The following is a 15,052-nucleotide window of genomic DNA, read 5'->3' as shown; positions in this document are numbered from 1 at the left end:
AACATCAGCCTCGTGGCTCCAAAAGTAAAGATTTATTCTCCCTCGCTTTGTTGTACAGATATCTGCCTCAAGCTATACTTCCCGGACATATATATACCGCCCTGGATATATATTGCCGAAATATAAATTTAGGAAACCTACACCGTACGAACGAAAATGATGGTGGATACAGCTTCACAGATGCAGAATGAAAATTGGGTATGTTACGTGTTTTACTTGAGCCAGCATTTAGCACCACATTAATGCGTTGTAAATCGAGGTGACCCAGAAGGAGTCTTGATTGCTTCTATCGATGACCTCGAATAACTGGAAACATTGGCACCGTGGACAGCCAGAAAAATTCCACACAAGGTTTCTGTACGACAAAACGACAAACAGAAGAATTCGTAATAAAGTGACAGCAAAGCTGTGGCTCGCGAAAAACCGGCACTATTTGGAAAATTTTTCCATTATTAAAAAAAGCCCGAAAATACCTGGGCAATGTTAAATCAGCTTATCGGCAAACAAAAAAAAAAGGTCTATTGACGACACCATTATTAGTAACTTTAGGAACAGTGACGTCCGCTACTTGAATGATACATTCAATGACCACTTTATACAGGCTATTAAAGGCGTTAGGGCAGCAAAGAAAGCACCATCTTCGGATGAAATAATTAGTAGGTCAACATGCTCCCAATCGGCTTATCTGCTGGAAATTACTGACGAAGATCTTTGGTATATTGTTAACCAAATGCCAATATTTAAACCTGCTGGTGTGGATGGAATAAGGCCGAGAGATATTTTCAGAAATTTTAAGGAATTGCGAAGTGTGATCCAGGCTATAATTAAAGGGATACTCAACACGAGTGTAATACCCAATAAAATGAAAATATCAATTGTTAGGCCACTGTACAAGAAAGGCAAGAAAGACTGCATTCATAATCATAGACCGATTTCTATTTTGTCTGTTATAACCCACATAATGGAAAAGTATCTGGCAAAAATAATGATCAGCTTTCGTGAAAATAATTTTTTATATACGCCCACCCAATATGGTTTCACAAGAGGGCAAAGTACCCTGACGTTGCTAGAAGGTTTTTGTGACCATGTACAAGCCAAAATTGACGAGAATGAGGTTGCCTTAACTTAATTTTTGGATCTCACTCGAGCGTTTGACACGATTGACCGCGACATTCTAATTTGTAAACTTGAAGGACTGGTATTTCGAGGACCATTCACTGCGTTGTTTAAAAATTATTTCTCCAACCGGAAACAAACTGTGAAAATTGACGGTAATTACAGCGAATTAAGATTGACGAAATACGGAGTACCCCAAGGTTCTTCATTGGGACCTTTGTTATTTAATTTGTATGTGAATGACCTCGGAACGCTGAACCTTCAGTCCAAAATATTTCACTTCGGTGATGACACTGCCCTTGTTTGTAACACATCAGACTTTGTAGTGCGCAACACATTATCTTCAATCGGACATATATAAAATTATGTCATGGTATGAACAAAACTACATATACGTTAATGCATCGAAAACAAAACTGGTTTGTTTTCACAATCCTCATAAAAAACTTGATGAGTTGAAACCTGTGTTGCTGCATTCTAAAAATTGCAAAGGTGGTTCGTGTGTTACACTTGAACCAAGTGTTACTGCGACATATTTGGGATTAGAATTAGATTAGACGTTGCCGTGGCGCGTTCATGTCGAGAGCATATTTAAAAAGTTACGTTATGTTGCCGCTCAGCTCTATCAAATTAAAAGTAGTACGAGTGTCGAGTTAAGAAAGATTGTCTATCAAGCACTGGGGTAGTCGCTTTTAAGATGCGGAATTTCGCTTTACGGTTTTTGTTCTGACACACTCAAAAAACAAATAAATAAAATAATATTCAAGTGTGCAAAGAGCATATGTCGGTACCAATTCAAATGATCTAGACAAGAAAAGCCTATTGAAAGTGGTAGATCTCCTTACAGTGGAAAAGTTACGCGATTACGTAATTTATGTAAACCATTATTACGATAATCGGTTTAAAGTGGTTAAACCAAAGAGTACGTTCGGTTTCAGAAAAATTACGCCCATCTTCCCGCGAGGGAACCCTGGTGTGATGCGACGCATCGGGGGGTTCAATTGGTGTTTCCGTTGGGTTGATTCTCTAAATCGGGTGAAACGTGTTGTGAACGCGTATGATGCATTTCCATCACATGCGAGTGTTCTCATACGCGGGAAGATGGGTGAACCGCCGCAGCGCGATACCCGCTTTATGTATGTATGTTTGTGGTTTATTGGCGCAAGGGTTTCTAAGACCAAAGAGCGCCAGAAGCGATACCCGCTTTATATTCACAGCGCTTGAAGGAGAGGAGACAACGAAGGAGAGTCGCGCATGCGCGCACTTGCGCACACCGCGCGTCACCGCGCGACGGGAGCGGAGCGAAGCGAGCGAAGCGCGCGCACGCAGCTGTTGTTTATGATAATGAGACGGAGTGAGTGTTGCGCACAGCTGTTGCGCACAACTGTCGGAGAGAAGAACGGAGGAGGGATGCGGACGGACGGCGCGACAACGACAACGCAGGAGGGACATGCCTCAGAGCAAGAGATGCGTCGCATCTAAAAGTGAATATTACAGCGTACCACAGATTTTCACCAATTATGGGAAGCGGTGCCGAGTGTATTATGTTCCCTCCCTTTTTAATAGGCTGCCAACTGACGCATTGCATATTCCATCATTGAAGCGAGCGAAGCGCACGTTGAAAAATGTATGCCTGGAAACGATATGTACTTGCTGCGTGTATGTGTGTTTTTTTAAGCGTCCGGATGAAAGAATGTGAACTGTGTACGGAAATGTTAACTGTGATTTTCGAGTTTAGTTATGTTTTGTTAATACGATAAGTATAGCAAGATATCAATGACAAGTGCTTTATTTGTCAAGAAGTTTATTGATCTGCATATGTACACCTGTGATATATTTTGAGTATTGTTTTCACCGCTGTAGGTAATTTTCACACAATGCCTATTTGTGTTGCTTTTTTATGTAATATTGAGGCATATGTTGAATTTTTAGGTGCTTTCAAATATTTATTTGTTCAAAAGTTTCGTACTTTATTATGTATGTGAGTGATCGTGTTTTGTTGCACTGCTGTTAACTATGCCGGCTGCCTGTGCCGCACTCAAGCACGCTAGTGCTTAAGCGGCGCAGAATTAGGAATGCCTGGAATTTACAGTGCACAAATAAACCTACTTACCACTTACTTACTTACTTACTTACTTACTTACTTACTTACTTACTTACTTACTTACTTACTTACTTACTTACTTACTTACTTACTAGTGCTCTCGCTGTAACAGCCTACAAGGTGAATCTTTATCAAAGCCTACACGAATTTGAATCCGCGAGCTATAACGCTGGGATAAAAGTCAGCATTTTTCAAATTGCTGAGTACGTTTTCCAAAGCACATCTACAACGTGAATCGCAATTCTCGCGACGTCGCTTACATCAATAGTCTTCGTTTGATTAATATGGAGGGTTTTCAAAAGTTCCTCGCAGCCGTTTCTTGGAGAACCCCAATAATACTAGCGGAATTGTAAGCGATACGGATCGGCATGAACAAAAAGAAAAGAGAAGATTGTCTTCCGACGAGCAAATGAAAGTTGTAAGGTTCCACAAAACAAAACGTTCACGCTATTGGGCGAGTACTGGCAAAAAAATCGGTATAGTATGTAAAATTGAGAATTCGTCGGCGTCGTTTTGACAAACCTGCAATTTGTGGATGCGTTCGAGGGTGGCTGCGGTGCCTTGCGTGTTCCATCGGTGGCGTGCTTTGCCTGGCACGCGGCGGAAGGCAAGTGTTGCATATGAAGGAGTCGGTAAAGAGCGCTCGGATTGGATTCTTCGAGTCACTCCAACATCCGCTGGATGTTGCGTCGCATCTCTAGAACCAAGGTGAAATAAAGAGAGTGAGAGATTACTCACACGACAAATACGTCCTCAGCCCCGTTCCCCGAAGGCAGCGCGGGATGGCCGATTCCATAAGGATAAGCATCGATAAACATAATCATTAGGTTTATCGATGAGCATAGATAAACCTAAGGTTTATCTAGTGCTACGTGTGAATAAATCACTCTTGGGGATGTCCTCGGGGTGTGACCGCAGCACTGGCCATTTCGATCCTACTGCTATTTTATTCGATTCTGAGTGAGAAAAAAAAACAACCTTTTTTTTTACACCCAGAAAGCCTTAATCCGATTGATAAAACACCCCGGTCCCTTCGGAAAATTTATTAGACCCGGGTTCAGTTTCCCTTCAGAGGAACTTGTATCTTACCCCTTTTGTGTTGCTTTTTTAGCATCCGGGACTGTCTTTTAATAATGAAAGTTGTTAATTAGTATGCAATACAAGCCAATTAGAGCACACGCCGCTGCGGAAATTACATCGTAGTCACCGCGGCGTCTATAGCAACCCTGGCGCCGTCATGGGCACGGCCTTTTTGTCGGAGTTATTTTGAAATTACCCGCTCAGGTGCCCAGCATACATAGCTTCCTAGCAACGACGGTGTCAACAGCAGCGTGCGGAGAGCATACATCTAATAGAAACGGCGCGGTGTCGGCAACAGCGGCGCGACCATTAATTCGGAGCGCTTTCCAATTACCCGCCCGTCTCGCGGCGTATACAGCGCGTTCGACTCCAGCCTCTGCTAAGACGCGCTCAACGCAGACCTGGCTCCCACCGCTTTTCTAACATCGTGCCTCGACGGCGTTGTGTGAAACGTGCAGCCAGCACGGGCACGAGAGGTGCCATCCACGTCAGTCATTCATTGGACGCTGTACTTCCCAGCCTGTGGCGACCTAAAGCCCCGTCATACTGCTCTCGTCCCGGCCCTCCCCATCTCCTTTTGTCAGAGCTATGGAAGAGCATGTGCCGCCATGCTTTGCTGCCAGCGTTTCCGCCGCCTTCTCCGCGAGTGCGCTATCGGGGCCCGTTTGTGCACGCATTTGGTACAGCTGCGTTGTTACTTTGCTCCCCAAGCTATGTCTATAAGCTCCTTCCATAGTGCTTTCGTCCGTCGAATAGCAACCCTTTTCCTCGCTTTCTTTATGCTACTGGTGCGGAAGTGCCGCCATGATATTTTGGACGGTGAATGCTCAGCCGCCACCACTTGCTGTCGCAACCGCGTCATCGCCGCGCGCCGATACACGCGTTGTAATGTTGCAGCGCAGAAAGTCGGCGTGGACAGCCCACGAGCGTTCGGAATACCCGTATACGCGTGCACGTTTCCACCGCCCGTGACTGCCCTCTCCTAACGCCGTTCGGAAAGAAAACGGGTTTTCCGAATCCGGCGGAAGCAGAACTAGGCGGCGGCATTCTTCAAAGGACGGCGCTTTAAAAAAAAAAAAAAGCGCCCGTGGGCTTGATGGAGGGGCTTCACGGCGACCAATGCAGATCTCTATTACGAAACTGCCAGAGAAGAACGCCTAAATACCTCAGGGCACTATTTAAATGGATTACAGCAGTATATTAAGCTGCCCGTTTTCCAAACAAAAACCAGAGCTCTTCTCAGAATTCAGGGCAGCGCGAGGAACTCCGCGAAACTCCCGTGCAACGGCGAGAACAGTCTTCATTCTTGCCTTGTCGGAGAAAAAGAAATGTACGGCATCGGCATACGTTATGATTCGCACTCCGGATGACGAAAACCTAAACCCGGAACATCCTTCTCATTCTGTGTACGCACACACAGCGGCTCCAGCTAAAGGCAAAGGACACCCTCGACGAACTGATGAAAGAAGGGGCGCAGGTCAGGTTAACTGACTGTTGATGAACTCTTGTATAGATAGATACTGGCATAAAAAATGCGGATGCCACGGTAAGCCATAATGTTCGCATGCTGTAAGGTTTGAAACAGGGATTGAGCACTCATTTTCAACAGCTTTCCTTTTCTCGTTATCCATCCCATTTGTGTCTCACAGGTGTTGCACTGATCACGTCTCAAAACCCATGCTTTTCACTGGGCTTTGCCGGCGTTTGCTTGGCGTGCGCGAAGTGAGCGTACACACCGCGTTAACTTTTCCGCCGGATACTGGAAGGGTGAAGTGGGCTTGTTCACCTTTTGTAGCGCAAGCTACATTACGCTACCATGGGCAGTCTTCACGGGGTGACCATTTTTGCCCTTGAGCGCTAGAGGTCAAACCACATCCCCTTCCGCAAGCGCCCGGCACGGAGCAGCGACCCGATAACAGGAAAAATAGACGGGAGGGGAAGGATAGGCGAGGAGGGAAAGCAGGACATGCACAGGACAAGGGCGCGGGACGTGGCGGAGGACGCTGAGGAGGCCGCCTCCGCAGCCATAAGCGCGCGCCACGAAGGAAAGCCACGCGGCCACGTGAGGCGCAGAACCATGTGCGATAGAGGAAGACGAACATGCAGCTGTTGTCCTTCGTACAGCGGCGAGGCTTAAACAATTCCATGAGGCGAAAAGGGGGAAAACGCTGCTGTTGCGTGCAGTTTCGCTACCTTCACGTCTTACGCATTCGTATGGGCTTCCTTCATTTTTTTTTTTAGCTTGTTTCGCGGTTATTTTTATTCCGACATGACCAACATCCATTCTTGAGAGCCGGACTGCAAACACGTGAGCGCCGTTTTTTTTTTTTTGTTGTTGTTGTTGTTGTTGTTTTTTGTCTAACAATATTGGGTCACCGTATCCATGTCTGCTAAAGCACCCAGAAACTCTTGTTTCATTTTTCAGTATCTGTGCAGTGCTTAGTATGAGTGCGTTTCGAATGGGCTTGTTTCTGCGCTTCTTTCCCTTCCTTTATATAATGCGCCATACTTCCAGTGATCAAACCAGAACGTCCTCAATAGAGTACGATGTGGGCTCCAGGAGCGGACGGTCTTTCGGTTTGAAACAAGAAGACCATGACATTGATGCTGGTTATAAAGGAAACGCCGTGATGTACGAACGCGCGCTAGGGGAAGAGGAACAGGGAAAAAACCATTTAACCAGAGAAATGCAAAGACATCGGCCTCAGGTAAACCCTATGACAAACTTCTTTGCGGGGGAAAAACGCAGAGAGGTAACGAATGAGGAATCAAATATCACAATATAGAATTTTGAAAAGGTATACATAGTCCGCCATGACATTGTCATTTCATTGCCTTAGAAGGAACCCTAAGTTCGGGGAGCAAGGTATCGTAGTCCAGTGTCTGGGAAACCCTATAATGAATTTTAAGGCATGAAAAATACTTCTGTCAAAGGACGATTTTTGAAGCGTCGATACACCACAGGGATACCTCACGTTTACGAACATAAACATAGTACACACATACAAAGCAAAAAAAAACTAGAGAACATTGACCCGAAGATCGTGTAGGGTATACGCAATATATAAAATAATCAATTGCGTAAAGGCAATTGCCGTGAGTGGTCGTTAGTCCCTTTTTATAAAACAAATCTGTGTGATACAAATAGAATGAGTTAATTCGCTCGAGATTATTCTTACGTCCGGACGTAACTCGGGCAAAGCTAATGAAGACACATGGGCAGTGAGAATACAGTCAAACAGAGCTACGACATTAGCTACCATAACTGCTGAACGGTGTGTATAAGTCACTATCAGCAGCGTTTCGGATCAGTTAGTTGACACAGCAAACAGGTCACTGCATGAAAGTGCGCCTGCGAGAACATGTCGACGTCAAATCTCACTCATCATTGTAAACCATCTTGTGGGAAACCGACAGAAGAGTGTGTGCACAGAGAAGAAACGTGTAGACTCATCGTGGAGGCTTTCAAAATGAGAAAATCATGAGACACTTGCGTAGCCCAACCATCAGTTGCACTGCAGGCGAATGAAATGAGGTTTTTCCAGGCAGGACACGAAGCGTCACATCGTATGCTAAAATGAGAGCGAATGTTATCGTCATATGCTTCGCGAAAGTATTACGTCGGAGGTGTTGAAATATAAGACATTGTGTTTTTTTTTATAAATGAGCCGTTGATGGTAAGCGCTCCCCTTGTCTACTTCCTTGTTTTTAGTCTATTCGCGCTTTGAAGGTAAGACCTCTGCATCTCTTCCTCCTATCTTCACGCTCTTTCTTTCCCTTTAACACCTCCTCCTCCCGCCCGCCTCCACCACCCCTGACTCAATACTACCTTTCTGCGAGATCTTCTCTTCCCCCTTTTTTTGCCTCTACGTCTTTCCTACACTTCCCCTGCACTTTTTACCTCTCTCTCCGAGTCTACCTCTCTAACACTTGCCCTCCTCTTCCCCAATCCTCCTCCCCTCCCGTTCTACTATTCCCGTATTTTTCCCCAACCTTCTCTCACTTCTACCTTTCCCTCTGCTCCAATCTTTCGCTCCCTATGGTTATCTATCGCCTCCACCTTTCTTCTCTTTGATGTATTTACATCCTCTCCCCCCCCCTCTTGACGCACACCACCCATTCCCCACTATAACCCCCTCAACGTCTTGTATTGTCTTACCCCTTTCTTTTTCTCTTACCCTTCCGACAATACCTTCTCGACTTCTAAAGTATGGAGGGTGTTGCTTCCGCCCATCTTCCTTTGAGCCTCTCATGACTCCCATCTCTTTACAGGATTACATCCCCATCTCCTTACATCCCATCCTTCCCTCGATTTCCTTGTACCCCACTCATTCTTCTTCCTCTCACTCATCAACTCCACCCCCTCTGATATTGTCCACTTACCCATTCCCACTCATCCGCATCCATGTTACTTATCTCCTCCCTACTCTCTCGGACACCATCCCATCCGCTACATTTTTAACTCTCTTCTCCGTAATTCTCTTCTTCCTCTGTGTGGCCTCCACCATGTTTCCGCTTGTTTCCGGAAAGCTTGTAGCGGAAAGCTTGTAGCGGAAAGTTTGTTTCCGGTAATAGCAGTAACAAGGGCGATTGTCCAAGCCTCCAATACGTAGTAACGAAGACAGGAAGAATAAGGCGCAGAGGGAAAAGAATGGTGGCAATGATTAGAAAAACCAGGCGCGCCACCGTACACATGTTATCCAAGGCGACGTGAAGAAGGAGGCGCCACTGTAGGTACCACCGTTTGACTGTTCATAAAATGCGGCATTGTTGCTGTTCCTTCACTTAGGTCACATAACCACGGGGGGATTGGCTAAGAAACGGAGTAGCTTCGCGAGTGGTGGAACTCGGCGAAAAAAGCCAAACAATCGGCCACAAAAAGCGCCAAGGGGCGCGAAATCGACGGCGGAGCAGTGGAAAGGGGGAAAAGGGAGGACCACGAGGTGCGAGGGCGAAGATTCTGAAGCTTCAGTGGCGGATTTCGGGGCGTCTACCCCCGGAACAACTGCGATTTTTTTTAATTGGGATAGTATGCCCTTTGGCATAAAATCCTAAAGGTACAAGTTCGTACCGCACTGCCTTAACCAATGCCTGACAAGCAGAACCATATGTACCGACCTCCATTCAATCACGGGAAACAGCCGCAGCAAGCACCTTCATACGGGACTAACTCGACCTGATAGAGAGGGTCAAGGCAGAAGCCGTCCCTCGACTTCTCATCTACCTGACTCTTTCATCTCTACGTCCCTTCTCGTCTTCCCCTCTTTTTTCCTCCAGTAGAGTTTGATTGATTGATTGATTGATTGATTGATTGATTGATTGATTGATTGATTGATTGATTGATTGATTGATTGATTGATTGATTGATTGATTTTTAAAGGCGAATGAAATGCGCCTGAAATCCTCCCCGATACAACATGATGGCGCACACAGGACAGGCATATCCGTTCTACAATTCAGCACTAATGCTTTCACATTGACTACATCATAAGGAGTACTTCGGCGTCCTAGCATTTTTCTCTACGTGCAACTATAGTCCCATACAAAAATAAAAAAATGTTCATATCACTTACCGAATAGATATCCCAAAACACGTTACTGCAAACCAATAATCCAGACAAAACCTCAAGCATGGACCAAGGGCACGTTTTCGTCAGCGTGGGCCGAACTTGCGGCCAGTAAAATTGCAGGACAAGTTCGTGTGACGCGGCGCTTCTGCTTGGCGCTCTACCGTGTAGCCTTTCCAGACGGAATTCGTCCCATCAGCATAAATAAATCATACGGAACTTGCGCATCTTCGTGAGGGAAGCGGCTTGTTTGGTGTTCCGCTGCAACAGATCCCAGAACAAGACAGCATCGTGGCGAATGATAAAACAATGTTCTATAGTTTCTGGCTGATTACACAGTCTACACTTCAATGACCACGGTAGATGGACTTGTTTTTTTCCCGGAACCTGATTTTCACCGGCAATGTTATCGTATGTAGCTCGAAAAGGAATATTCAGCTACATGACGCCATACAGATGTTGCGAATTCGCTTAAAGGGGCACTGACACAAAATTTTGAAGGCGAGATAACGTCGGAGATAGATTGGTGGGAACACATATACATCATCTGCAAAATATCAGCGGCGAATACAGCCTAGAACATATTTAAAATCAATCGCAACCGAGCAGCCAGCAGAGGACCACGCGCAATTGTAAATAAACAACATCCAAACACGTCACGAGTTTGTGTTTGCCGCTCCCGCACTACCGGCGTTTTACGCGGGCTCGCCCGGCTCGCCGCTCCAATCGGAGGGCCGGAGGGCGGAGCTTCTGCTCTCGAGAACGAACGACCCGATCGTTGGCGGCGGAGGCGCCGTGATTTCGTCAGCTAATCGGGCAGCTGGCCGCGACCAAAGTTCTACAGCGATTCCAGGCACTCTGTTTCTATTACTGTTTATTACCATTGGATGCGAAAACGCGCCGGAGGCACGAACAGCTCACTGAGCTAGCCGCACGGTCGCTGTGCAGGCGGCGGCCACGGCCGCGAAGTGGCCCAGGCCGGCGCAGGTAGCTCGAGTGATAGCTTGTTACCGCTGCACGAAATTGTCCCCAAGTCCCGACCATAGTGGCTTACATGAGAAAGGAGTTAATGATGCGATGGCGGGTTGCATTAAAAATTGTCATCTGCACCGCTTACGAGAGCGGCACTCGAATATCCGCCGCAGTGCTAAGCCGAACACATCTGTAGGCGGACCTGTAGGCAGACCGGCCGGCTGCTCCCAGCGCGCGTCTTGCCACCCACCGTCTCGAGCGTCGCGCGTCGTTCTTTAGCCGCGGTAGCATTTGCACTCGCAGCGCCTGCGTCACATCCACGGTCGCTTTTTAATTAAGCGCCTCACCAGATCAGTACGTGGGGGCATTCGCAGAAACTGCCGTCGATGCGGATTCGACAGTGCTACGGCGGCTCTGCTCTGTGATATCCCTCCGACGGTCACGTGGTCAGCTTTGTTCACACAAAATCCACAAAATCCATCGTTTCGCGGCACTCGCTGAAACCGAAACTGCGACTGGCTGCATTTAAAATCCCTCTAATTAAACAACCATCGCACGCTGAAGCAAATGAGGTTTCTACAGGTTATAAGTAGGTCACTACTTATCGCAACGAAAAAAACAAGATGCTAAATTTTTGTGTCAGTGCCCCTTTAAGAACGGCATTCGACTGGAGCACGTTCAACTCGGATGACTACAAGGCGAGCCGACCCTGTGTCAGGTGACTCCAAGTCAAAGCTCCCTTTTCAAAATTAAGAGAGTTTCTGAACAGAAATGATTTTTCGCTGGGCAGCCATAATTTTTTTTTTCTTCTATTCCGCGGACATCTCCATATTTACGTTCATGCTTTCAAGCAAGAAATTTCCACTTTGTTCTTAAATACCTGTCAGCTTCTGCTTCGTATGACCTTCTCAAAAGAACCATGTTAGGCAAATATGTGTTCGACTCAGGTCAGCGAGAAAAAGGCTCCCCAACATGTTGCCCGCACCGAGTCCAACCCGACATAAACAGAACATTTTTTGGCGAGCTGCCGTTGGTTTTGTGCACACTAATTTGTCTACACGATGTTTTGTTTATTTTGTTGCTGATAATGTTATCAAAGCGTTTTCAAACTCCTTCGAGGGAATAGTTTTGTTTCAGTGCAGTGGTTTCGTTTCTGAGGAGATCCATGCGTAAACGAACTAACTTAATAGATTCCGGGAAATCGGATGAACCAGAAACGCTATAGCGTTTACGTTTGAATACGCTTTGTCGTAAAGGAATTTCCCACCTAACATACAAAGAGCGGTGTCTGTAAACGGAGAAAGGGAACCGCGGCCTGTGGAGGAGAGTGCGACCATATTATAAGGCCGCGCCGCTACTCTGTTACCTCGCTGTCCCCCGTCGATTTTTCAGGCTCGTAACTGATAACAGGACCTTAGTAATTGTCTGTCTCACTGGTGACTTGATCTCCTCCTGTCTTTAAAGGAGCCATGAAGACAAAATGCAACATTGTTCGATTTTGGAGAGCTAGACTCAATTAGTACCATTATGGCTCGGAAGACCTTTTCATACCAAAAGTCAGAAGGGTTTTTTTTTTTCGAATTTGTGCTGCACAACGTTAGATCACGTAATATTGTAAATACCAAAAGCAGAGTTATCACAATGTCTATTCCATGTTAGCAATGAAGGGGTGCGGTGAAACGGATTTATAGGCACCACCAAAATCGTCCCGTCATGTTTTCGACGATGGCTTAGGTCGCGGCGGCTGCCAATCGCGCAAATAAGTCCCGAAGACGTCATGGGGGCGGGGAGACAAAATTCCAGGCGGTTTATCATTGCTTCATCTGTTTTCGTCAAAATCAAGATTAGCCGTTTGACGCTTGCATAAAAAGTTCCATCATTCTTATTCGGACAAAGCAGTCTTTTTATTTATTTATTTATTTATTTATTGATACTGTCAATCCCTTCTGGGATTTTTACAGGAGCAGGCATAGTCAAAGAACACATGTCGAACAGATTTTTTTTACAATAGTTAACGAAGAAGTATAACGACGGTTGACTCGAAGTACAGAGCTTGCAGTAGCACAGAAATTATGCAATACAATAGAGGCAGCAAAGATAAACGGTGAAGAAAAGAAAAGATAGCGCTTGCTCATAAGGTGTCGAAATCAACGTAGAAATTATACAATACAACAAAGGCAAGAAAGGTAAACGCCGAAAAAAGATAGCGCTTGCTCAAAAAGGTATCGAATCACATACATCGGCGCACGTAACATGCAAAACCTGTTATCGAGAAAGGACAGCAATTTCAGCAAGAGAAGTGAATCTATCTACTGTTGTTTGTTGAGTGATGGAGCGATCTAATAAATTCCACTCTCTGATGGCGAGGGGAAAGAAAGAAAAGTAGAACGTCACGGTCGTTATTGCAATCATATTCTTCGAGTGTGTGGGAATGTTTGTATCGCGTAGGACGGGTTTTATTGGTTCGAATGTAGGTATCGGAGATTGTCTTCAACGAATTGTGAAAGAGTAAATACAAAAGCTTCAAGCGGTTCACTTTGGCACGCTTTTCCAGTTCACGAAGACCCGCATGCTGTAACATTTCAGTTGGAGAGTCACTACGCCTGTACCGGTTAAAGATAAAGCGCACAGCCTTACGTTGAACGCTTTCCAATAAAGCAATGCTCGCCTTTGAGGCCGGGAACCAGGCAGCACTAGCGTACTGCAGAACTGGGCGTACGAAAGTAGTATACGCGAGAAGCTTTGTTTCGTACGTGGCTTCTTTCAAAGTACGCTTCAAAAAGAAAAGCTTGTTGTAGGCTTTAGATGTAACATGCTTCACATGTGCATTCCAGCTAAGATTAGACGAAATTATTACACCTAAGTATTTATATTGGTCAACTGATTTAAGAACCAAATCGTTAATTTGATAGGAAAAATTTAATTTTACTCTCTTGCGCGTCACGGTCATAGAAACGGTTTTTTCACTGTTTATTTGCATTTTCCAGTCGCTGCACCATCGAGCTACTTTATTAATGGCGTTGTTGAGGTTCAGCTGATCATTAATGAAGCAAGCTCGTATTTTGTCATCAGCATTCTTCTCAACACATTTCCGTCGTACTTGTGTTCGTTGCTGTCCCCCAGAGAAGCAAAGAAGTTCTCGCTGCCAGTGACGGTGGATGTATTAATTTATAATCTGAGAAATCAAGAAAAAATAGTTTATAGCTGCTACTTAGTTTTGTGGGGTCTGCCCAGCACTCTGGTGACCTAACAGCTGTGCTTGGAAGCATTTGGCAAGGCTTACGCGAGCACAAACTATAGGTGCACGACTGTACTGCTTGCAGTGGTATGGATGATTTTCTTTCCCCGATGATCATCTAAACGGGTGTAGTACCAAGGTGCAGCTTTTGTCCGGCCTTATGGCGCCCATTGAAACGGTGCTGTGTGCCTCCCATAATGTCTTTCCTCCTACCTCATTCCACCTCTAGCAATGGACGCGCGAGCCACTCTCAAGTCACACCTATAGGCACTGTGTGCGGCAATTCTTATGGCACGCCCCTCCTTAACGTCTGAGTATCTTCTGCAATACGCTTCCGCTGTCGCCAAATCTCTTCAAGACCGCAATAGCGGCCTCATTCATTGCCGAAATTCGTTGCCCACAAATATGGGCCGTATATCTCATTCGCTGTTAAGGACTGCTTAGAAACTAAAGGGCCTTACAGCAGTGGTCTGTTCCGCAGACGCGCATTTTGCAGACCACTTTCAAAAACTGTAAAGCAGTCAGAGTAGGAATAGATAACGCTGAAGCTATTTTCAAGGTGCATATTTTCTGAAAGGTAAAGGGGTTGAAACGAGGCCTGCTCAAATTTGGGAAGTGAGCGTCAGGCGCAAGTTCAAACAAGGCGGGCTCAAACGAGGAGGTCGTTTCGGGAATGATTTTGAACTGTACGTGTACAAACGGGAATAGCTTGCTTGAGGCTACACCCGCACGTGCACGCACTCACCGCGGGAACGAATTTAAGCATCAATCCTTATGTTTTCATGGTTATTTCTGGAAAAAATCGAGCACCTGTGTTCAGTGCACGAATTCTCATTCCCGTCTCTAAGCCCAAAATGTATCAACGACGCGACAAGGGGCTCTTTCGATTTTTCCTTCCCGCTTCCTCCGCAGGCCATCCTCGGATGGCAAGAATATTTGGGTCTCATTAGCAAAGAGTCTGGCAGTAGTTCGACG

The sequence above is a fragment of the Haemaphysalis longicornis genome, unplaced genomic scaffold (assembly GCF_048455015.1).
Source record: "Haemaphysalis longicornis isolate Haplotype H1 unplaced genomic scaffold, Haemaphysalis longicornis Haplotype H1 scaffold_1, whole genome shotgun sequence".
Lineage (NCBI taxonomy): Eukaryota > Metazoa > Arthropoda > Arachnida > Ixodida > Ixodidae > Haemaphysalis > Haemaphysalis longicornis.
The sequence above is the reverse complement of the archived record's forward strand: the minus strand, read 5'-3'. Positions refer to the sequence as shown.